Source organism: Grampus griseus (genome assembly GCF_964374135.1).
Source record: "Grampus griseus genome assembly, chromosome: 3".
Taxonomy (NCBI): domain Eukaryota; kingdom Metazoa; phylum Chordata; class Mammalia; order Artiodactyla; family Delphinidae; genus Grampus; species Grampus griseus.
In genome coordinates, this window is record NC_139019.1 from 109,314,684 (window position 1) to 109,339,897 (window position 25,214).

The window sequence follows — 25,214 nt, forward strand, 5'->3', positions numbered from 1 at the left end:
CAGGCCCGGCGGCCGCGACCCGGAGTGGGGCTGGATGGGAGCAGCACCCTCCTCCCCCTCGCAAATGGGTCTTGCACCACGGCCAGCGTCCCTGGCAGGCTTCTTGGCCTTTATGGGGGCAGCAGCACCCCTACTTCAACCTGGGTAATCGAGTCCCGATCACGAGTCCCCTTCACCGCCAGGTGACCCACGCTCGCGCTGACCGGGCTTGAGATGGGTGTGTGTTTGGAGGGGAGGGGGCCCAAGCCCTTCCGGCCAACTTCCACATTCCTGTTCGGCCCCGGTTGGGGGTGAATTGGGGTGAGCAGCCGGCTCCGCGCTGGCCGGCTTCCTGGAAAGGGAGGGAGGGAGGGAGAAAGCAAAGCCTCCAGTCCTGCGGCCCGGGTGGCTGCCTGGGACCGCCCCTCCCCCTCCCCAGCTGGCTGCCCCGCCCGTGCCAGGCGGCTCACCTGCCGGCAGCCTGCCGGAGCACTTCCTCCTCCTTCTCTGCCCAGCCTCTGGCTGTGGGCCACAGGTTTGCAGCCAGCTCTACAGCTGCAGACTTTGTGACCTCGGGCAAGTTGCTAAACTTCTCTGTACCCGCCCTCACAAGATGAAGCTAGCCACACTCGGGGTGCAGAGCTCTTTGTAAATGCCCCTCCGCCCCTTCCCTGGTTTGGCGGACACACAGTAGGCGCACAGAAATGGCGCCCACCTCTACATTGCTGCAGGGGAGGCCGCACTGCGTCCCCTCCCTCGCTGGGCACTCCGCCATCCGATGCAGCCAGAGCGATCGGGTTAGACTTGCAGCTTTACTGTGGGAGGCGCGGGTGGTGCTGGGCCGCTGGGGACGATGCCCGCGGGGGGTGGGCGCCGAGCCGAGCCCAGGCACTCAGAGGGCTCCCCACCTCCGCCTCGGCCCTGCCGGTGGGGGAAGGGCCGCTCCGGCCGCCCAGTTCGGATCCGGCCCCTCACGCAGGCCCCAGACCCCAGTCCCCCAGGCCCCAGCCGGCGCGGGGGGCGGGGCCTGGGTTTCGGTTTCTTGCAAACGCCGAGGCGACAGGGAAATCGAGGAGTTTCCGGGAACCAAGCCGGGAGCGCAGAGGTTCGCAGGCTGCGGATGGGGGAGGAGGAGGGGGACGGGCGGGCGTCCAGTGTCGCGGGTCCGTGGCCCTCTGGAAGTTCCAGCGGGAGCGGGGGAAAACCGGCCTCGGAAAAGCCCCACCTGAATGCACCTGCCCCCAGCCCCCTCCCGGGTGGCTTTCCTTCAGAAGGGGGCGTGGTGGGGTGCGGATGAGGGAGCTATACTTGCATGGGAGGAGGGCACTGTGGGCAGGAAGAAGTGTCTGAGGAATGTGGAGGCCCCCCTCCAATGGCTGAGGTCCCCAGCTGTACCACTCGCTGTCGCGGTCACATCCTGATTTATTGTCTTCATAGCTCTTACCATTGCTGAACTTATCCTTTTTGTGTGTTTTATTTGTTGGAGGATTCCTCCTACCTGTCTTGGAGCCCCTTGAGATGCTGGCCTGCCTGCCTAGTCCAGCCTGCTGGGTCCTTCGGGCCTCGAATGGGGCTAACACAAGGAGGGTCTCAGTGAGTGCTTATTGAATGAATGAAGAAATGGAGTGAGTTAGAGGTATTTAGGGTGGGTCTTGTGGCCTTCTGACCTGCTCCCAGGGGACCTCTGGGCCCATCTCTTCTTGGCCCCTAGCCCAGTCAGGTCATGCTGATGCCCCCAGCCAAAGGAGGCCCCCCTCTGTAAGAGAGGCCTTAGCCTCTTTGGGAGGGAGTCCCCTGTGGCTCCCTGAGAACTGCCCTCCAGATGGGGTGGTTGGGCAGTGAGCAGACTGGCGTCATCACAGAGGAATGCTGGCTGTGGGGTCGGCCACTTCCTTCCCTCCCCAGGGCTTGCAGCTCAGGCCAGGGATGATTGTGGGTTGGGCCTGGATCTGAGCCAGGGAGGCTGGGAGTTTGGGATGGTGAGGCAGAGTCCAGCACCCTACCCTCCCTGACCTCTTCAGACCAAAATAATAGCTGCCGTTAAGGTGGGCAGGGCTGCCTGCAAGCCCGTATTTCCCAAATTCTTGCTTTTGAGCTCCTACGTAGGGATCTCCTTACTTACAGCCTGAAGAACTTGGCTCTTGGAAAGAAACATCGAACAAGTAGAGCTCCCTCAGTCCAGAGGAGCTGAGGGTGGGGCAGCTAGCAGTGGTGGTCACTCTGGAGACAGCCAGTTAGCCAGTGGAGGGGCAGACAGACCCTTAAGCATTCCTTGTCCAGTCCAGCATTGATTTCCTCTGGTCCAGGCTCAGGATCTGGGTGGTTGGCCTGGGAGAGGGCCAGGGAAACTCCAAATGCTGCAAGAGTGGAGCATGTGCTATGAGCACAGCCCCTGGTGACCCTGGTGACTCAGCCTGGGAATCCCGACTCCAGGGGCTGCCCTGGAAATAAGGCTTAAGACAGTGAGGGGGCGCCCCTAAGGGGTCCAGGGACCATGGCAGCAGTTTAGTGAGGTCCCAGACCAAATAGGGTCTTGTCCTCTCCTTCTCCTGGGCTCAAGTCTGGACCCACTGATGCTGTTCCTCTGCCTAGTCCAAATAGTATCTTTGAGGCAGAGAACCCAACCCTGATCCTAGCCCATAAATTGGACTTGGTGGAGGACCTGATCTTCAGAGTGTCTGTGTTGGGCTCCATTTGAGGTCACATTTTAGAAACAGTAGATGTAGCTTAAGCTAGAAAATATCAACAGGAATATGTTTTTGTAGCTTGGACTCAGCAAGTGCTGAGTTATAGGAACATTCACAGAAGGAGAGCAGGGCAAGAGGCAAGAGAAGAAGGGGGTGGTCCAGTGGGTGTTCTGTCCTGTTCACTGCTGTAGCCTCCAGATCCAGCCTTGGCTGAGCACGGCAGGTGCCCTATGAGCCAGTGTGGCATGGATGGGGATGCATAGATGGACGATGGTTTCAGATTGTCTCAGCAGCAGGCACGTTTTCCCTGAGATGGTCTTGGCAACAGACAGTTTTCACAGAAACTCATGGATGCCCCCAAAGGGAGGGAGGAAGGGAGGGACATGGCTTCCCTGAGTAGCACTGTGGTCATTTCTGTCTGGTTCTTTCCTTCCAAGGGGATCTTTGCTCTCTTTCCCATCGCCCTGTTCACATGTGTGTCCTCTCCTGGTCCTGCAGGGAGACTGGGAGTCTAGTGACAAGGGCCAGCCAACCACTTAACAAGGGGAAGGAGCTGTTAACATCAGGTAGGGTCTCTCTTCCTCTCCTGGAAGGTAGGTCCACAAAGGGCCTCAATTTAGATAGAACCTCAGCCAGGTGTGAGAGGTTCCTGTCCTTTCTCTGCATGAGTAAGTCTTCAGGAAGTATCTGTTGGCTGACTGACTGACTGGGAGGAGGGGTGAAACGTCAGCAGAGACCCACCTGCCTGGCTAGTCCAGAGAGAGCATGACTGTCTGCCCTCCAGCTTGGCAAGTGAGAGACTATAATGAGCATGTCACCATGTCAGATAGCCAATGTGAAATGCTGCTCTGGGAGTATTTCAGTGGACTGGGTCCATACTGGGGGGCAAAATGGACCAGGGTTTGCTGGGAGAAGGAGCTCTTAGCCAGGAGGCTTCAGGTGACTGGCCACCCCCAGGAAACAAAAGCTAGTCTCCCTTCCTCGAGAACCCTCAAGAACATTGGAGAAGGCTTCCCACAGCCTCATGGGCTGGAGCATACATGTATTACTTTGTTTTTAGTGGAGTGGTAACTCCAGAAGGCTGAAGACTTAGGGGCGTCTGATGGTCACAGAATGTTGCTCAGGCCTGTGCCTTTGCCAGCCATGCAGGGGGACTTAGAAGTGAGTAGGCACGGTCCCCACCACTAAGCTGGATGTGAACTCTCCAAGGACAAGAGATGTGGTTATTACACTCAGAGCCATTTCCCTGGCACCCAGCACAACCCGTGCAAACAGTAGGCACTTAGTAAGTGTACTCGATTACAGGATGACAGGTGTATGTCCTACCTGGAGTGTGAGGCGAAGGAGCAGCAATGCTGGGGTGTGGGGACAGGAGCAATTTATCTCAGCCGGTGTCACAGATAGCCACTCTGAGGAGCTGGCATTCAGCAGGGCCTTGAAGGATGATGAGTCAGTAGTGGGAGAGCGTGTTTAGGATGTAGGAGCAGCCCAAGCAAAAGCCTGGAGGCTCAGAAGTACAGGACAGATCCTACACTGTGGTGTGGCCTTGTATGGCTGCTTTAGGGACTAAGGCTGGACCAGCCAACAGGGGCCACACTGTGAAGAAGCTTGAATGCTCCTCAGGAGTATGGACTTGATCCTGGCAGACAGGGCTCTGTGGGGTGAGAGCCATGGTTTCTCTCCTTCTGGAGAACCAAGGTCTGTCATCAGATGTTTGTTGAAGTAAACTCTAGGCCAGGCCCTGTGAGGGTAACAGGGAGTCTGACCTGTGCTTTAGAAAACTTTCTGTGGAGGAGGCACTCATGCACCTCTGTTCTTGCATGACCATGAGAGTGAGTGCCTCCTTAAATGTTGTACCATAGGCCCCTGCTTGCATCGCCCTAGTCTGGTACCCTGCTGCACACTGGATAGGAGGCAGCTCAGGTAGCTCCATGTGGCTTAGGGCTCTGGCCATAGGGGATAGGGAGAAGTGGGCCTGGTTGAGAGCAGGATCCGTGGATGGTCAGGATGTGAGATGGGTTAGAGCAAGACCCTTCTCAGTCCTTCCCTAGGTTCCCCATTCTGGGATAAGTGTAGGGAAACCCCCACTCTGCCTAAGGGGCCTTTGCTTCGGTCTTAGGTTGTGAGTCTGGGGAACTGAGGGCATTGAGCTAAAGAGTAGGGCAGGAGGTCAAAACTCACAGTTTGCCCCAGGAATGCCCAGGTCGCTGGTGATCACAGCCAGAACCAGAAACAACATACCAGCACTGCTCGGCCCTGCCCTTTGGACACTGCGTGTGGGTACAGCAGGTAAGGAAGGCCGGATGAGGACGCCTCACTGCTGGATGGGGTGTGTCTATCAATTCATCATCCCTCTGCTATCCAGCAGGACCAGAGTCCACCCCCACGTCCACCTGCTAGAGGATTAGCAGTTCTGCTCCCAAGCCCCAGCCCTCTGGAAGCTCTGACCCTGTGGCAGCAGTGCCCCCTGCTGGATAGCACCCTCCTCAGGGTCTAGGGAAGAGAAAAGCGTGCATGGACAATACTGGCTCAAAGGGTGGGAGCAGGAATTGAGGATGGACTTTGGCTAAGGTAGATAGGCGGGTGCCACCTGGTAAACAAAGCACCTGCTTCCTGGTCTGTAACCTTTAGCAGACTCCAAGAAAAGGGAGAGTTGGGGTTTACTAAGGTGACTGCTGGGGGAGGCGAGAGAAAGAGGACCCTGTCCTCTCCCCTGGTGTCATGGCCCAGGAAGGCCTGCATCCTAGACAGAGCACACATCTCCTCAGGTGGGCTCAGGAGCCCCATCAGGTTCTCCCAGAGCAACCCCCCTGGTCCCTAGAGGGATTTGTCCTGGGACTGAGGGCCAAGGGATAGGCTTGTGAGGGGACAGTGCCTTAGGCATTCTAAAAAGAAGAGTCATCCCCAGACAGAATTCCTACTCCAACTGTCCAATCCAGGCTGAGAATGGAGACAGGGACATGTCAGAGAACAAGAATCAGAGAGCCCATGAGCAGCTGCCTGGCCTCTCAGATTCAAACCTTATCTGGCTCATTCCCCTCCTGAGCCCCAGGCCAGTGCCTCGGACACAGGGGCCAATTTGGCGTGCAGTGAGATGCCCAGTGGACAAAGGAGTGAGAGAACCCCACATGTGCCACCTCAGTCCCCCTATCTCTGAGCCAGAAAGTCCACAAACAGGGCCACACCCTGGGCAGCCACTTCCCAGAAGTCTCTGCCACTAAAAAAGAAGGTGGCTTTCCCCGACAAGTCGTGCTCTCCCATAGCCCTGGCACCTGGAGTCCCCACCTCAGATAAGAGGCTTCTGGGAGTTTGTTTACACCGTGACTCTTGGTTACCGTGAGGCCTCACCTGTCTCCTCGGAGCCCAGGCAGCAGTCTTGACCCCCAGGAAACTTGTTTCCCAGGCCAAAACAGTGTGGGTGTCTGCTGTTCTCTTGGAGACATGCCCTAGAGAGGGCCTAGTGCTCAGGACAGCAGTTCCTCACCGTGGCCCAGGTGTGACCTTAGCAGCCATCCTGATGCAGCAGGACAATGTAAGCTCCTCACAGAGACTGCTCAGAGCACTCAACTACCAGGCTCTCAGGGAGAGATGAGGCCTATAGGAGGATCCTTGAAGAGAAGAAACGGATGCTGTGTGCTAAAACTGCGTACGCACCCTAGGTGCCAGCTCGGCCAGCAGGCCTGGTGCCACATGGCCCGAGAGGGGGTGAGGGCCCTGGGAGCAGTGAGCTATCACCCGTTCGTGGGAGGGCTGGCCCACCGTGCTGAGGATTGTGGGATGGGAAAATCAACTTGCAGCCCCCCGGAAGCACAGGAGCAGAGTGAACAGTGGATTAGGTCAAAAGGGTCTAATTTCCTTTGACAAGCAAGCCTTGGGAAGACCTTCTGGGCTGTGCCTATGAAGTACACCATTACCTCGTGTGCATTCTGTGTGGGCCTAACAGCCCTAGCAACCAAAGTAGGACTGTCCCTTGGGTGGGAGCCCACACCAGAGCCAGGGACATGACAACTCTGTCACAAAGCTCCCAAAACACTTCTAGAGGAATTGATCTTCTCTCAAGCTTCTCTGCAATTTTTCTCTTGTCCTTTTCCTGCACATGTGTCTTTTCTCTCCCTCTTCTAGCCCAGGGACACTTTTGATCATTGGTGCCATGGGGATGGATTACTTGACAAATTCAGACAACAAACATTTACTCTCTAGCCAGGTGACAGGCACAGAGGTAGGTGCTATGGGCACAGACATTCAACAAGAGTTTATTGAGCCTGTACTATGTGCCAGGCATGGCTCTAGACACTAGGGATATAGAAATGAATAAGATGAAGTCCCTGCTGTCATGAAACTCATATTCTAGTGAAGGCAGGCAACAAACAACAAGGAGAGTGTCATACTGTGATAACTATTCTGCAGAGAAATAAAATAGCATGATGTCGTAGACAGTATGGAAGCAGCAACTTTAGATTTTGTGTTCAAAGAATATCTGTCTAAAAAAAAAAAGAATATCTGTCTAAAGGGATGATATTTTAACTTTCTAAATGACAGAAGGGGTAGCAGTGTGCAAAACAGTGAAGAGCACTCCAGGCAGAGGGAATAGCTAGTGCAAAGGTCTTAGGAAGAGAACAAACTCAGTGTGTTTAAGGAAAAAGATTCTTCTGACTGCAGCATGGCAGCCAAGGGGGGGAGAATGATAGAAGGTGCAGCCAGTAAGATAGGCATTGGTCAGGTAATGTGGGGCATTTGGGGCTTGAGCGTATGTCAAGGGAATGGAGAGCCTTTGTATGATGTTATGTATGGAGGTGAAATGATTCAGTGTGCATTTTTAAATGCTCACTAGCTGCTGTTTGCTGATTGGACTGTGGTCTAGTCCAAGTCTTTCTGCAAGTGTGGAAGCAAGAAGACCATGGGGAGGCCAGAGTAGGAGGATGATCCAGGAGAGATGAACCAGGGTGGTGGTGGTATCAATGGAAATAACAGAGTGGATCCAGGTAGAGTATGGAGGGGAAGCCAAACAGAGCTGAAGAATGGGAGAAAATATTTGCAAATCATATGTCTGATAAATGACTTGTATATAGAATATATAAAGAAGGCTTAAAGCTCAATTATAAGAAGACAACACATTTTTTAATGGCCAGAAGTTTTTGTGTGTGTGTGTGTGTGTGTGTGTGTGTGTGTGGTACGCGGGCCTCTCACTGTTGTGGCCTCTCCCGTTGCGCTCCAGATGCGCAGGCTCAGCGGCCATGGCTCACGGGCCCAGCCGCTCCGCGGCATGTGGGATCTTCCCGGACCGGGGCACGAACCTGTGTCCCCTGCATCGACAGGCGGACTCTCAACCACTGCGCCACCAGGGAAGCCCTGGCCAGAGGATTTGAATGGGTATTTCACCAAAGAAGATATGCATATGGCAGATAAGCACATGAAAAATGCTCAACATCAGTAGTCATTAAGGACATGCAAACTGAAACCACAATGAAATACCACTACACATCCACTAAGAAGGCTAAATGAAAAAGACTACACCAAGTATTGGCAATGATATGGAGCAGCTGGAATGCTCCTAAGCTGCTGACAGAATGTAAAATGATACAACTACTTTGGAAAACATTTTGGCATTTTCCTAGAAAGTTAAATATACACCTACCATATAACCTAGGCTTTCCATTCCTAGGTATGTATGCAAAATAAATGAAAGTATGTGTTCACGCAAAGACTTGTACATGAATGTTTATTGCTGCTTAATTTGTAAAAGACAGAAACTGGAAACAACAAAAATTACCATTAATAAGAGAATGGATAAATAGATTGTAGCATATTTATACAGTGGAATACCACTTGGCAGTAAAAAGGAATGAACTTGGTAACATAGAGTAAATATCCTCCTCCCTGTCTCTCCCAGTGAATGCAACATTAAAACCTAGACAAAATGCATGGAAGACTTTCAAGAGTAAATAATAGCAGGTGAATTGGGGAAGAAAAGAAGAATTTGGAGTACCATTGGACTAGGGGTGAGTTTTCCATTTTCCCTCCAGTATTCCCTGGGCCAGACTCAAAGCATCCTGAAACCTAAAAGTGGGTAACTGGACCACAGACAGTGAAAACTCTAGGAGAACCCTTCTAGTTCTGGTTTGAAGAATGGGAAAGGAACTCCTAATGCTCAGAGAGAGTGAGGAAATACCCCTTTAAATTTTTTTCTCCATTCTCTCATGCCCCAGCCCCCTAACATTCCTGCTGCAGTCTGAGGCTTTCAGGCACCTAAAACTCTGAGGGAGAGAAACCTTTGTTCTGATTGGAGGTGTATCAAGAGATCGGGACAAATCTAACTGCTCTCCTCTTTCATTTGCTCTTTCTGTTTCTCCATCCTTTTACCACTTAGCCCTGGATGCAGGAAGTACACAACAAAGCAAAGTAACTGAAACTCCAGGTTTTTGGCTAGAGAACCAAAAAGAGGAGCCCCAGAGAACCTAAAAGTACCAAAGAGATTGTGGAGAAGGCAGCACTCAAGAAACTGACTCCATAAAGTTGTTTATGAACTCCTGGGCTCACCCCCAAGATGAGCATGCATGGATTTGATCCTAAGCAGCACACCAAAGACTTCAGAACTAAACTAAAGAATAAACCACCGTCTGTTCTCACACTGACCACTGGAGGGTGCACATACAGGACAGATCTAAACAGCACTGAAAAGGCTTTGAAAATGGAACTAACATTGAAACCACAACCCACAGTAGGCTGGTCAGAATTTGTGGCCTGAGCCCAATAGAGTCAATTGCCTGCTAAAATATAAATGTCAACATTCTCCATAGTATTCAAACAGGATCCAGAGTCTCATAAAATTCAAATGTCCAGTGTTCAAAACAAAATTATTTGGCATACAAAGATCCAGGAAAATCTCAACTTGCATGGTAAAATATGATCAAAAAAGGCCAACAGTGAGATACTGAAATTAAATGACAAAGATTTTAAAGTGCTATAATGAAAATGCTCTAAAAGGTAAAGGCTAACACTCTTGAAATAAATGGAAAGATAGAAAGTCTTAACAAATAAATAAAAGATAGAGAAACTAAAATTTTAGAACTTAAAAATATAAGAGCCAAAATCAAATACTCACTAGATAAGCTCAAGAGCAGAACAGAGATGACAGAGGAGTCAGTAAGTAAGTAAACTTGAAGATAGGCCAGTACAAATTATCCAATCTGAGTAACAGTAAGAAAAAGATTTTTTTAAAAAATAAATAGAGCCTCAAAGACAATACCAGAAAGTTTAACATTCATGTCATTGGAGTTCCATAAAGAGAGGAGAAAGAGTGCAGTGAAGACAAAAAATTTGAAGACATAATGCCTGAAAACTTCCCAAATTTGGCAAAGGACATAAACCTACAGATTCAAAATCTCAGCAAGCCCCAAACAGGATAAACCAAAGAAATTCATGCCCATATGTATCATAATGAAACTGTTGAAAACTGAAGATACATACACACACACACATACACACCTGTATGTGTGTATTTCACTATATATTTCATTATATATTACATGTATTTATGTTATGTGAATATATTAAAAGATGTATATATTTTAATATATATAAGTGCATATTTCACTTTATTTATATCTGCCAGAAAAAAAAATTTCATTGTGGAAACCAGAAGGAAGTGGATCACATCTTTAAAGTACAAGAGGAAAAGAACTATCAACCCAGAATTGGATACAATTCTGTATCCAGTAAAAATACCCTTCAGGAGTAAAGGTGAAATAAAAACATTTTCAGATGAAGGAAATCTAAGAGAATTCCTTGACAGAAGACCTGTTCTAAAATAATTTCCAAAAAAATTTCTTCAGACAGAAGGGAAATGATACCAGAAGTTAACTTGGAGTGTCAGGAATGAAGGAAGAACAACAGAATGGTAAAATCTGGATTAATTTAACATTCTACTCTTTTGCTCTTGAGTTCTTTAAAAAATGTTTTATGTTTAAAACAAAAATTATAACATTTTCTGATGGTGTTTTCAATGTATGTATATGTAATATATTAAAACTACAATAGAAGGAGGGGAGAGTAAAGGAACCTACATGATGGTAAGTTTTTACATTCTGTTTAAAATGGTAAAATGTCTATTCTAAGCAGACCTGAAAAGGAAATATGTAGATTGTATTGTAATCCCTAAAGCAATCACTAAAAAAAAGAGGTAATTACAAACACAACACATGCATTTAAATGGAATGCTAAAAAAAATGTTCAAACAATCCAAATATACTCAGGATAAAGGGAAGAGAAAACAGAAAACAAATCATAAAATCCCTAGACATAAATCCAACCATATCAGTAATTACATTAAGTGTAAATGGTCTAGGAGTAATGTCAGCAAAAAATGGAGGAGTAGGGAATTCCAAAAGCCTATCTCTACACAAAAGCAGCAGAGAAACTGGCAAAAACTGTCAGAATCAACGTTATTGGCACTCTGGATACTTATCAAAATATTACAGCAACCAGAGAAATGCTTGATCAAGAAAAACAAAACAAAATGCCGAATCTTGGTAGGAGAATTTTGTGGTGTTTTAACTTACCCATTCCCCTCTCCCCAGCTTGGTGAGAGCCTTGAAGATAACAGCCTGAATTCCCAGTTTAGGTTCTCAGTACCAGAGGGAGCAGAATGGGCCTTGTTCTCAAGGAATTGTGGTTGTTTGTTTTGACCTATCTTTTCAAGTACACATGGAACATTCTCAAGGAAAGATCATATGGTAGGACATAAAACAAGTCTTAGCAAATTTAAGAAGATTGAAATCATACCAAGTATCTTTTTGATCACAGTGGTATGAAACTAGAAATCAGCAACATGAGGAAAGCTGGAGACTCTACAAATTGTGGAAACTAAACAGCTCATTCCTGAACAACCAATGGGTCAGAGAAGAAATCAAAAGAGAAATCAAAGAATATCTCAGAACAAATGAAAATAGAAACACAACTTACCAAAACCTATGCAACACTGCAAAAGCAGTTCTGAGAGGGAAGTTTATAGTGATAAATGCTTACATTAAGAAATTAGAAAGATTGCAAATAAAAACCCAGCTTTTTACCTCAAGGAACTAGAAAAAGAAAAACAAATTAAGCCCAAAGTTAGCAGAAGGAAGGAAATAATGAAGATCAGAGTAGAAAAAATTGAAATATAGACCAGAAAAACAATAGTAAAGATCAATGAAACTAAGAGCTGCTTTTTTAAAAAGATAAACAATTGACAAATCTTTATTGAGACTAGTAGGAAAAAAGAGAAAAGACTCAAAAAATGAAAGAGGAGAGATAATAACTGACACTACAGAAACACATAAGATCATAAGAGACTACTATGAACAGTTATACACCAATAAATTAGATAACCTAGAAGAAAGGAATAATTTCTTAGAATCATACGACCTAGCAAGACTGACCAGGAAGAAATAGCAAGTCTGAACAGGCCAATAATAAATAAGGAAGTTGAACCAGTAATCAAAAACCTCCCAATACAGAAAACTTGAGGGCAAGATGTCTTCACAGGAGAATTCTACCAGACATCTAAAGAAGAATTAATGCCAATCCTTCCCCAACTCTTCTCAAAAATGGAAGGGGAGGGAACACTCCCAAACTCATTCTATGAGGCCAGAATTACCCTGATACCAAAGCCAGGTAAGCATACTACAAGAAAAGAAAATTATAAACGAATATCCCTGGTGACCATAGATGCAAAACTTCTCAACAAAACATTAGCAAACTGAGTTGAAGAACTTATTAGAAAGATTATATACCATGGCCAAGTAGGATTTATCCCTGGGATACAAGGATGGTTCAACAAATGTAAATCAATAAATGTGATATACCACATTAATAGAATGAAAGAAAGAATCATATGATCCTCTCAATAGATGCAGAAAAGGCATTTGACAAACTGCAACATCCCTTCAGGATAAAAACCCTCAATAGACTGGGAATAGAAGGGACATACCTCAATGTAATAAAGGCCATATACAACAAACCCACAGCTAACATTATAATTAATGGAGAAAAATAGAAAGCTTTTCCTTTAAGATAAGGAACAAGATAAGCGGGCCCACTCTCACCACTCTTATTCAACATAGTACTCTAAGTACTAACTAGAGCAGTCGGGCAAAACAAAGAAATAAAAGGCATCCAAACTGGAAAGGAAGAAGTAAGATTATTATATTTGCTGATTATATGATCTTATATATGGAAAATCCCCAAGACTCAACTTAAAAAATTATTGGATCTAATCAATGAATTTAGTAAAGTTGCGGGAAATAAAATCAATACAGAAGTTGCTTTTCTGGGACTTCCCTAGTGGTCCAGTGGGTAAGACTCTGTGCTCCCAATGCAGGGGGCCTGGGTTTGATCCCTGGTCGGGGAACTAGATCCACATGCATGCAACTAAGAGTTTGCATGCCTCAACTAAGTAGTCCGCGTGCTGCAACTAAAGATCCCGCATGCCACAACGAAGATTGTGGGTGCCGCAACTAAGACCTGGCACAGCCAAAATAAATAAATATTTTTTTAATTAAAAAAAAATCAGTTGCTTTTCTACACACTAACAATGAGACCATCTGAGAAAGAAAGAAAACTATCTTATTCACAATAGCATCAAAACAATAACTGCTCCTATGACAATTATATTGCAATATAAATGTATCAAACCAATATATTGCACACCTTAAACTGACACAATCTTGTGTTTCAAATATAACTCAATGAAAAATAATAAAAATTTAAAAACTTACTATAATGCTACTGTAATCAAAATAGTGTGGTATTGACAAAAGATAAGTATATATCCAAATTTATACATATATATATTTGGAACAGAATTGAGAGTACTAAAACAAACCCTTACACTTATAATCAATTCATTTTTAATAAAGGTGCCAGGACAATTCAATTGTATTTTCAACAAATGGTGCTAGGACAATTGAATATCTATGTGCATGAAGAAGAAGTTACATAATAACCTCATATAACACTCAAAAATTAACTCAAAATGGATCACAGACATAATTGTAAGAACTAAAGTTATAAAATGTTTAGAAGTAAATGTAGGAGAATATCTTTGTGACCTTGGATTAAGCAAAGATTTCTGAGCTACAATACCAAAAGCACAACCCATAAATGAAAAATTGACAAGTTAGACTTCAAAATGTAAAACTTTTGATTTTCAAAAGACATCATCAAGAAAATGAAAAGTTAGGCCATAGATTTGAAAATATTTGAAATCCTATATTGGATAAGACATATCTAAAATATATAAAGAACTCAAAAGGCAGAGACAAGAAAATAAAGAAATGAGACATGAGAGAACAAACAGAAAATGAACAAAAAAATGAAGTGGCAGACTTAAGCAATAATATATCAATAACATCAAATGAAACTGTTTCAGCATCGTTAATAGGTAAATGCAAATTAAAACTATGATGAGCTATCACTACACATCTATTAGAATGGTTAAAATAAAAAATATTGGCAAGACCAAGTGTTGGTGAGGAGGTGGAGCAACTGGAATTCTCATACGTTGCAGATGGAAATACAAAATGATGTAGCCACTTTAGAAAACAATTTGGCAGTTTCTTATGAAGTTAATCATTCATTTATTATATCATGCAACGATCCTACTCTTAGGTGTTTATCCTAGATAAATGAAGATGTATGTTCACACAAATACCTGTACACAAATGTTTATAGCAGCTCTATTTATAATTGTGAAATACTGGAAGCAACTCAAATATGCAGCAAGTGAATGGATAAACTCATGCATCCATTCAATGAAATACTACTCTTCAGGAAAAAAAAAGAAGGGAGGGAGGAAGGAAGGAAGGAAGGGAAGGAAGAGGGAGGGAAGAGGGGAGAAAGAAGAGAGAGAAATGAACACACGATTTGGGTGAATTTCTTAGTCATCATGCTGAGTAAAAGAAGTTGATCTCAAAAAGCTATGTGCTGCCTGATTCCATTAATATGACATTCTCGAAAAGACAAAACTGTGTTGATGGAGATCAGATCATTAGTTCCCAGAGGTTAGGGGCAGAAGAGTTGGAGATAGCGTCAAGGATTTTTTTCTGTATTCTGATTCTGTGGTGTTGGTTACTCAAATATACCCATGTTAAAATTCATAGAACTGTTCACACAAAAAAGTTTTTTTTTTAAAACTGTATTTTAATTTAAAAATAAATCAAACAAGGAATAAACTACAGTTGACCCTTGAACAACGCAAGGGTTAGGGATGCCGATTCCTCTATACAGTCAAAATCCGAATGTAACTTTTGACTGCCCCAAAACTTGACTACTAATATCCTACTGTTGACTGGAAGCCTTAACAGGTAACATAAACAGTCGATTAACACACACACACACACACACACACTTTTTTTTTGGTTTGGCCGTGCCACGTGGCTTGCAGAATCCTAGTTCCCCGACCGGGGATTGAACCCGTGCCCCCTGAAGTGGAAGCACAGTGTCTTAACATAGGACTGCCAGAGAAGTCCCCAACACATATTTTCTATATGTATTATATACTGTATTCTTAGAAATAAGTAAGCTAGAGAAAAGAAAATGTTATTAAGAAAACAATAAGGAAAATAAAATACATTTACAGCACATATATGTATTTATTTTTAAAAATCTTCATTTAACTGGACATTTAACTGGACATTGCAGTTCATACCCATGTTGTTCAAGGGTCAGCTGTATTGATATATACTACAATATGGATAAATCCCAAAATAATTCTGCTGAGTCAAAGAAATCAGGCTGAGGATGATCCTATTTTTATAAAATTCTAGAAGATGCAAACTATAGTGACAGAAAACAGATCCATGATTGCCTAGGGGAGGGGAGGCACAAAAAGAGTAGAGGAAGGGATTGGTAAGTGGTACAATGAAACTCTTGGGGTTGATTGATCTGTTCGCTATCTTGATTGTGGTGATGGTTTCACAGGTGCATACAGATTCCAAACATTAAATTGACAATTTAACTAAGTTCAGTTTCTCCTATGGATCTGGTGACAAGGAAATTGAGTTTTGTAACCCAGAGTTACAGGAACAGAAAGTGTGGGAGCCCAAAGCTGGAGCACACCCCCACCCACCCCAATCCCCACCCAACTTAGAAATCCTCCTGTAGCTGACTACTGCTAACACTGTTTAACCTTTGCATCCACAGCCTGAGTGACAGAAAACACACGGCCAGCTGATGGTAAAGCTGAGCACTTGAGAAAACTTTCTCTTTTCAGAATGCTCTCCCAGCACTTATCTTTCGTCCTCATTCTGTATCCCAACCTACCATTCACAAGCTGTGTGACTTTGAGCAAGTTACTTGGCCTCTCTAATCCTCACTTTCCCCATGTATGAAAGATGGATAATTAAAGTGCCCTCCTGGCAAAGTGAAAGACACCGAGGCTATAAAGTAACAACATATCCCCAACTAATGGAGGGTACTTCTGGGAGGCTTTTGTCTTGTACATTTGTGAATGTATGTATATTTTTACATCATGCCTGCAACACTTTTGTTGCTGAAAGAGAGAACGGCAGCTCTGGGTTAGGACATCACAGTCCTAAGTAAGGTTGGGTACCTTCTCATTCCACTTACTTCCTAGGGCTGGGAGTGCCCCATTTTGGTTATGGATGGGGCGATGAGAACCTCCAGGAGCTCATTGATGGCAGAGCTGGGATTCCTGACACACCTAGCCCAGTGTTCTGACAACAAGCGCGGATCTTGGAGACCGAAGGGGAACCAGAAAAAATGTCACTTGAGAGCTGGAGGTGGGAGAGTAGGGGAGGTAGTTAAGTGAAAAGCTATTAAGAGCCACAGCGCACTGCATTCTAGAGGCAGGATGAGAAGGCAGGAGGGGGCAAATGAGCCACATTCATTACATGCATTCATCCGTGCATCCGTTCACTCTGCCGTCTGAAATTTGTGGATTGCCAGCACTGTGCTAGCATCTGAGGGATGAGTAAGGCAGACCCCTTCCTCTGATGGAGCTAACACTGATACGAGCCTGAGGGATGAGGAGAGAAAAAGTGATGCTTGGACACAATTTTAATTGTCAGTGCATATGGTTCTAACCATTGGCCAGAGTCACCCTTGTCCCCTGGATTTGTTCTTGCTGCCCATTGGGGCAGTGTTTAGGGTTGAGATCAAAGAGCTGTGAGATGTGAAGTGGTCAAGAGAAGGACTTGAGACCAAGGATGGGTGGTGATCTCTAGATCCCTTAGGCCATTCAAGCTCAGGGTCCCACCTGACCTCTTTCCTAGACTGGATTCAGACCACTGCTGAGACTCAACTGGGTAGGCCCCCAGAAATCTAATGGCTCCTTTGCAGAAGACAGAACTCGGTCCAAGGACGTGGCTCTGTCTACACCTGGGGAATAAGCCATTGGGCATCAAGGTGGGGAAGGCTGGTGCTTGGTCTCAGAGGTGGGAACAGTGGGTTTTAGAATTAACATCTGTCAGCCACCAGAGGGCGGTGTTGGGGCATGTGAACGCCCCTGAAAACTGTGTAAACAGAGCTTGGCTTCCTTCAGCCTAGGCTTCTGTGTCAGACAGGTTTCATTTGTTTTCTGATATGTCTTAAGCACCTTAAACTCTTAGGACCACTACATGTGCCGGGGCTTCAATGGCAGCCTTGCAGCCAGTCACAGTATCCAGTGTTAGCAGGAATTCTTGGGGAAATACCTGGGTCAGACAGTTGAGGGAGCTGGGAAGCTGAGATCGTGGGTCCCTGGAAAATAGGAGCTGAGGTCCCAAAAGGGCTAGGAAATTGCTCTGTATTAGAAATGAACTGGAATTGGATGAGAAGGGATGGGGAGCTGGCAAGATGGCACAAAGTTGGAGATGAGGGGCATGAAAAAGGGGATGGAGAAGAGGAAAATCCACTACACAACTTCAAAGACCAGGAACACTAGTGTTCAGTTTGAGATTGCTTCTGTCATAGAGATCTGGGTGGCTGGTCAGCTTTGCTGTGTGAACAGGATACAGTGGAAAGGGCTGAGTTCTAGGAGCAGCACTCGTAGAGTATCTGGATAAACAGCAGGAGGAGGAACCCAGTGATGGTCATGCGAACACAAGCCCCTGGGACATGCGGCCAACTTGGCAAATGCTGCATGTGGGCAGATGGGAGTTGGAGCCTGCTCATCCAGGTTTCAGGGGCTGGGTGAGCCTAGCATTCATCTGAGTTACACAAGAGGGATCCAGGGCTATGAGGCAGCAGGTGGGGAGAAAGGAGGCAGGGACCCTAGGTCCAGGGAGGCCTACTACCTACAGAGAGGGTGGAATTCAAAGAGGGGGAGGGCTTTTCCAACAGAAAGTGGAGTTCAGATATGGATCCCAAGGACAGGGAAGAAGCTGCAGGGAGTGGTCCCACTACAAGCCCTGCATGATGGGATTCTGCCTTCTCCAGCCCATCCCACACTGTTCATCCTGTATCCCACGCAGACCCAAGTTCAAGCCACCAACACTAGAGCAATAGCCTCCTAACTTGTTTTCTTTATTAACACTCATCTGTTTCCACACAGATGCAAGAGATCTTTAAGAACATGTCAGGTAATGTCCCTCCTCTGCTTTAAACATTCAGTGAGTTCCCGTAGTAGAAGAGATGCCAAGTCTTCTCATGGCCTGCATGGGCCCTCCCTTCCCTCCCTAGCCTTGTCTCCTGACCCTGAACTAATGTGCTCCAGCCGCCTCTGTCTTCCTGCTGCTCCTCAACCGCACCAAGTTCACACCACTTCAGGACTTTCACACTTGGTAGTCCTTCTGTTTGGCAGTCTCTTCCCCCAGACTTCCCCAGAGCTGGCTCCTTTTCACCATTAGCACAGAGGCCTTCCCTGACATGTAAGGTGGCCCTTGCTCCCCAGCACCTCCCTGATCTCCCTCTGTCATATCGGTACCTAGCCCTTATCACCACCTGAAGTGGCCTTTGCTTATCCAGTGACTTCTTCCACTACATTGTAAGCACCTTGTGGGCAAGGCCTTGCTGTCATCTTCACTACTAATCCTTTGTGCCTGGCACATAGAGGTGCTCAGCAAATATTTTTTGAAAGAATAAATGTTCAGTCAACTCTATACAGTAACTTTGTTTATCACTTCCAATTTATAGAAAGGGAAACTGAGGCCTAGAAAGGTTAGTTAACTTACCCAGAGAATAGGCAGTAGAATTTGAACTTGGGTACCCTGACTTTCATACTTATACCTTGGCATGGGGTTATTTTCCTCCACCTTTGTCTGTTTTTCCTGGATAGCACTTACCACAGTTTATAGTTGTTTCATTTGCCTATTGTCTGATCTGTCTGCTGGTGTAATGCTGTAATGCTGCTAGAGCAGGCCTGTGTCCTGCACCTTGCCATGTCACCAGTACTGAAAACAGTGGCACATCACAGGTGCTCGGTGAGTGTTTTCTGGGTGATGGATAAACAACCACGTGCCCAGACAAGGGAGGGATGGATGTGGAGGAATTGAGGGCACAGGTGGTGGCAGACATCCCCAGGCCCCAGCTGGAGTCCAAGGCCAGAGCCCAGCAGTGCCTTCACTGTGGTGCAAGGCTTCTTTGAGGGCAGATGACGTGGCCTTGCTCACTCGTACAGCGAGAGTCACCTGCTCCATGAATCTTCAAACTTGGGGTCATTCCCCAACTAGGGGCCTGAGTTTGGCCTTTGCATCTGACCACAGCTGAGAGTCCAGCCAGTCCACTGGGGTGATACCCAGGGTTCTGGGTGGATCTGTATAAACAGCCTTGCTTCCACTCATTACATTATGTCAGCACCTTTTTCAGCTTCTGAGAAACAGGAAGCACCATGATGTGTGGTGGGATTTGAAAGGATGATAAGAGACATAATCACATTTCTTTGGTTTGGGCATAGAGGGCTGGGGTTCCTGTTTCCTCTGACACTAACGCATCACCTTTTCCCTTAAGCCAGAATTCTGGAGGATGAGGACTGTGTGGAAGATATGCTTTAGGGGGGAAAAAAAGAGCAAGGGGGTAAGAGCTTTAGAATTATTATTATGAAATGTATCATACATACAAAATAAAATAAAATGTACATGGACAGTTTAAAGCTTAACAAAATAAAAACCCATGTGCCCACCACCCTATCCCCATGAAGATGTCTCTTCCATAGCTTCCAACTCCATCCCCACCAGAGGTAACCACTGTCTTGATTTCTTGGTTAATTATTTCTTTGCTGTTCTTTATAGTTTTATCACATATGTAAATATCCTCAAATTATATATGATTGTATTTTGCTGACTTTTGACCTTTTCATAAATGGGATCACGTTGGATATATTTAAAACTGACTTTTATTGCTCAACAAAATGTTTTCAGATTCATCCATGTTGACCCATGTAGCTATATGTTCATTTACTGTATTTACTGTAATCTGGTGAATGAATAAACCACAATTTATTTATCTACTGATGGACATTTATGTTTTTCCCCCAATTTTAGCAATTAAAAACAATTCAAAAAGGACATTAGACAAATAATAAGGAAATCTGAATAAGGTATAGACTTTAATTAATAATAACATATCAGTATTAGTTCATCAATGTGACAAATGTACATTTCTTATATAAGATGTTAATAAGAGGGGAAATTGGGTGTGGAGTACTCTGTACTCTCCTCACAATTTTTCTATAAATCTAAAATTATTCTAAAATAAAAAGATTTTTTTAAAAAAAACCCAGTGCTGTTATGAACATACTTGCTTATAGTTCCTGATGTACACATGCAAGAATTTCTTTAGAATACACAGTAGATTGAAATTCTGGGTCAAAGAGTACATGCATCTTCCATTTTACTAGGTATTACATTTCAGAAGTACCAGTTTACTGTCCTGCTTACACTTATACTTTACAACATGTAAGAATTCCTTTTACTTCACATCCTGGGCAAGACTTGTAATATCTGACTTTTTCATTTTTGTCAGTCTGGTGGGTGTGAAATGTTATCTCATTGTGGTTTAATTTTGCATTTCCCTGACTACTAACAAGGTTGAACATCTCTTTATATGTTTATTGGCCATCTGTGTTTCCTGTTCTGAGAAATGCTTATTCATGTCATTTACCTATTTTTTCCTAGTGGGTTATTTATCTTTTTCTTATTGATTATGAGGACTTTGTTACATGTTCTGGAAACTAATCCTTTGTCTTTTATACACGATACAAATATTTGTCCTAGATTGTGGCTTGTCTTTTCACTCTGCTTATGGTAAATTTGAGGAATGTTGACTATCCATCTTCTCCTTAATAATCTGTACTTTGGGGGGTTATTTACGAAATCCTGTTGGCACTGGAGAGCTTCTGTTTGCTCCTTCAGACCCTCTTCCACCCCTTCTTTAACCTTTCCCAAGTCTTGGGAGGCAGAGACCTGTGTGGACTACGTTAATGACTTCTTTGCTCACGGGCTCCCCATTGGGTTTGGCTGGGAGCTCAGTCAAGTCAGGATACGTGTCCTCCCAGCTCTCTCCTTGCAAGGTTGCTGCATGCTGGCTGTGTCCCTTGACTGAGTGTCCCAGCTCCTACCAGTGGCCCTCTCCACACAGCCCTCTGGAGCTCAGAGTTTCAGTAACTATTCCCTCTTCTGTTACAGCTCCTGTGATTAGCCCCAGGAGACTGCATTTTCCTTCATGGTTTTCCTACACCATGTTCTCACTTTTATAATGGTCCCTTTATTAAGTAAACTCTCCTCAAGTTGCCTAACATGCGTGTTCCAGCTGTTTCCTGCTGGATATGCCCACCCCAAGGTCGTATTTTTTGTTAGTTATTTGTTGGTCTACCTCTCTCCCCAGGATTTCACAACCTTGGCACTATTGGTGTTTGAATGTGATAATTCTTTGTGGTGGGAGCTGACCTGTGTAGTGTAGGATGTTTAGTAGCATCCTGGCCTTTACCCACTAGATGATGTTAGCATCCCTTCCGTCCTCTCCAGCTGTAACAACCAAAAGTTGCCCAATGTCCCCTGGGGGAAAAAATCGCCCTTTGTTGAGAACCACTGCTCTACCCCATGTCAGTATCAGACTGACCTAGCTATTAAAGCCTGGTATCTAGTGGGGCAAGTTGTCTCTCTGTGATATCCCTCTTTAGGATTGCAGTGGCTGTTCTTAGACTCTCATTCTTTCATGGACATTTTAGAATCAACTAAGTAAGTACCAAGGAAAAAACTGTTGGGATTTTGATAGAAGTTGCATTGAATTTTTAGATCAGGTTCCAAATTATGGTATTCAGTTTTCATAAACATAGTAGGTCTCTTCATTTGTTAAGGTCCTTTTAAAATGTCTTTCAGTAAAGTTTTAAATTTTCTCTCACATTTTGTTAGATTTATTCTTTGGCACCTTATATTTTTGTAAATATTATAGGTGATATCTTCTTTAAACTTGCATTTCTATTTGTTGGTGATGTGTAATAATATAATTGACTTTGTATATTGATCCAGCAATTCGTTGAAGTCTTGTTCCTTATAATCATTGGACTGACTTTATCTTCTTTTGGGTTTTATTTTTGTCATATTGTATCTTTTGCATATATACATACATATATATGTATATATGTACATATGTGTATGTATGTATGAGTTTTGTGTCTTCTGTTACAATCCTCGTATTTATTAGTACTACTTATAAAATCTTATTGCAAAGTCCAGGACCATCAGTTACAGTGTTTAACAGAAATGGAGTTAACGTTATCCAGGGCCACCACTTGCCTTTGTGCAAACTGGAAGAAAAAGCCTCTTCCTCAAGATACTTTACTCCTGTCTGGTAGGAAATCCTCATGATACATATTCAAATCTGCAATGGTTATGATGTAAATGGTGCTCTCTGGGATTGTGCAGGGCACATACAGTGGTCCTGCAGAAATTCTTGCATTGTCCTTGCTTTCAGAGGAAGGCTTTTACATATCACCATCGAGCACAGTATTTGCTGTAAGCTTATCAGCTTAAAGAAGTTCCTTTCTATTTCAGCTTTGCTAAAAGTAGTTATAATAAATGGATTTTAAATTTCAGTAATTTTTTTTGCCTTGATATAATGTGATTTATCTCTTTAATTGGTTAATGTAGTAAATTATATTAATAGATTTTCTAATATTGAATCTTGAATTCCTGGAATAAACTCAAGTTAGTTTATTATGTAATATCTTTTTATACATGCTGGATTTGAATTAATAACATTTGTTTACAGGTTTTGCATCCATGTTCATGAGTGAGTATGGGATCATAATTTTCTACTCTTATACAATCCCCTTCTGATTTTATTATAATATATATTAGCTTCATAACATGAATTGTAAAATATTCCATTTTATTCTCTGGAAATGTTTATATATGTTTGGAATTACATATGACTTGAAAGTTTGTGGCGACTTACCTATAGAACTATCTGGCCTTTGTGGGAAGATTTTAAATGATTGATTGAATTTCTTTAACGGTTATAGAACCCTTTCGATTTTCTTTGCCTTCTTACGTCAGTTTTGGGAATTCCTGTTTGTACTGGACACATGTTTGTGTGCCTTCTCAGAGCTTCTCCCCTTCACTTGCAGACGTAGATGAAATGCCACACTGTGTGGAATGAGGTCTGGCTTCTTATGTGGCTGCTGATGACTGGGTGATGTGGTTTGGAAGTTCAGGGAAGTAAGCTCCTGTGGAGTAAACCTTGAAAAATGGGGTATGGGAGAGAAAAGGGAGTCTGACATATTAATTCCTCTCTCCTTTGCCTTTTCTCTGCACTGTTCTAAGGTATACTTTCTCCTTTCAGCACTTCTGCAGCAATTCCATGAGACAAGCAAACATACCTGCTGAGACTTGCTATGCTTCTTCCTGCCTCGGTGTGATGTTGTGGCCAGTGTATCACATCACATTGCTTCACTTCTTCTCCCCTCACTTCCCCCTTTTCCTCAGCCTCACCAACCTGGGCTTATACAGTAAGTCCCTTACATACGAATGAGTTCCATTCTGAGAGCACGTTTGCAAGTCCAATTTGATCGTAAGTCCAATAAATTTAGCTTAGGTACCCAACTAACACAGTCGACTATATAGTACTGTACTGTAACAGGTTTATAATACTTTTCACACAAATAATACATAACAAACAAACAAACACAAAAAATAAAACATTTTTAATCTTACAGTACAGTACCTTGAAAAGTACAGCAGTACAGTACAACAGCATACAGGGGCACAGTTGCCTCTTTGAAAGTTCACAACTTGAAGGTTCGTATGTAGGGGACTTACTGTAACTCCCAAATAAAGTGTCAGTGTTTCAATCCTTGCCTCACGCTCTGCTTTATGAGGAGACCTGGGCTATGACAATCAGTATCAGGTGTAATGAACCCTTGGAATGAAATTTTGGAGTTGGATCGCTCACCTCTCTAAAATAAGAGGAACCTACTGCTGAGAATACGTAGGTTGGCATTTATTTATTTATTTATTTATTTATTTATTTATTTATTTATTTATGGTGGCTCTGCACGGCTTGCAGGATCTTAGTTCCCAATCAGGGATCAAACCCGTGCCCCATGCAGTGGAAGCACAGAGTCCTAACCGCTGGACCACCAGGGAAGTCCTGGCAATAACTTCTGCCATGCAGTGGCTTTCAGATGTCTTAAGCTTTAAACTTTGGTTAATTTGGGTAAAGGGCAGATGGAGAGCAAGGCAATGGCAGTTACGGTGGCTGGGATTTATGGGAACCATGTTAATTATTATATATGGATTGCAGAATACACTGACTCTTCTGACAGCACTGGAGACCTTACCAAACGAGAATGATAGGCTCAGGGAACTCTAATTCCGCTTTAAGATATGCTCCAAATACTAGGCTATGTCTATGGCAACTTTATAGCAGACCCTTATCTCCTACAGCCATAAGGCAGACTGAGCTGAAAATTAGGCTCAGGGTCTGATTATATGCAGGTCTTTGTAGCACTTCAAGGGAGAATAGTTGTGTACCTTTGACATTCTTCTTTATCAAAGTTGGGGCTCTTGTAGGGAAAGAGTAAGACCATGAGACCTGCAATAGGAAATTTTGGGTGGGAAAACCTGAGACTCTTGAAAGCCCCAGTTTTTCTGAGGCTTCCTTAACTGGCATAAGCAGCCCTTTCCCCATTACCAGAGTAGAGTAGCTTCTCCTTGCTTGGAGACAGAATAATTATTTCTCCTGAAACATATGCTTCACATGATGACATTTGTTCTCCTTGTGACCCTCCCTCAACATCCCTCACTGCCTCCGAGCTAATAATCAGAGTCAGATCTCAGATAGCCTGTTTCAGTTAGGGCCCAGTCAGGAGACAGAAACTATACCAGTTACTTTAATAGAGGGAATTGAATATAAATAACTGTTAAGCATGCATTTGAAAACGAGAAAAGCAAAAAGGGAACAATATATGTACCACGTCTTCTTTATCCATTCATCTGTTGATGGGCATTTAGGTTGCTTCCATGTCCTGGCTATTGTAAACAGTGCTGCAGTGAACATTGGGTACATGTATCTTTTGGAATTATGGTTTTCTCTTCAATAAGTGGTACTGGGAAAACTGGACAGCTACATGTA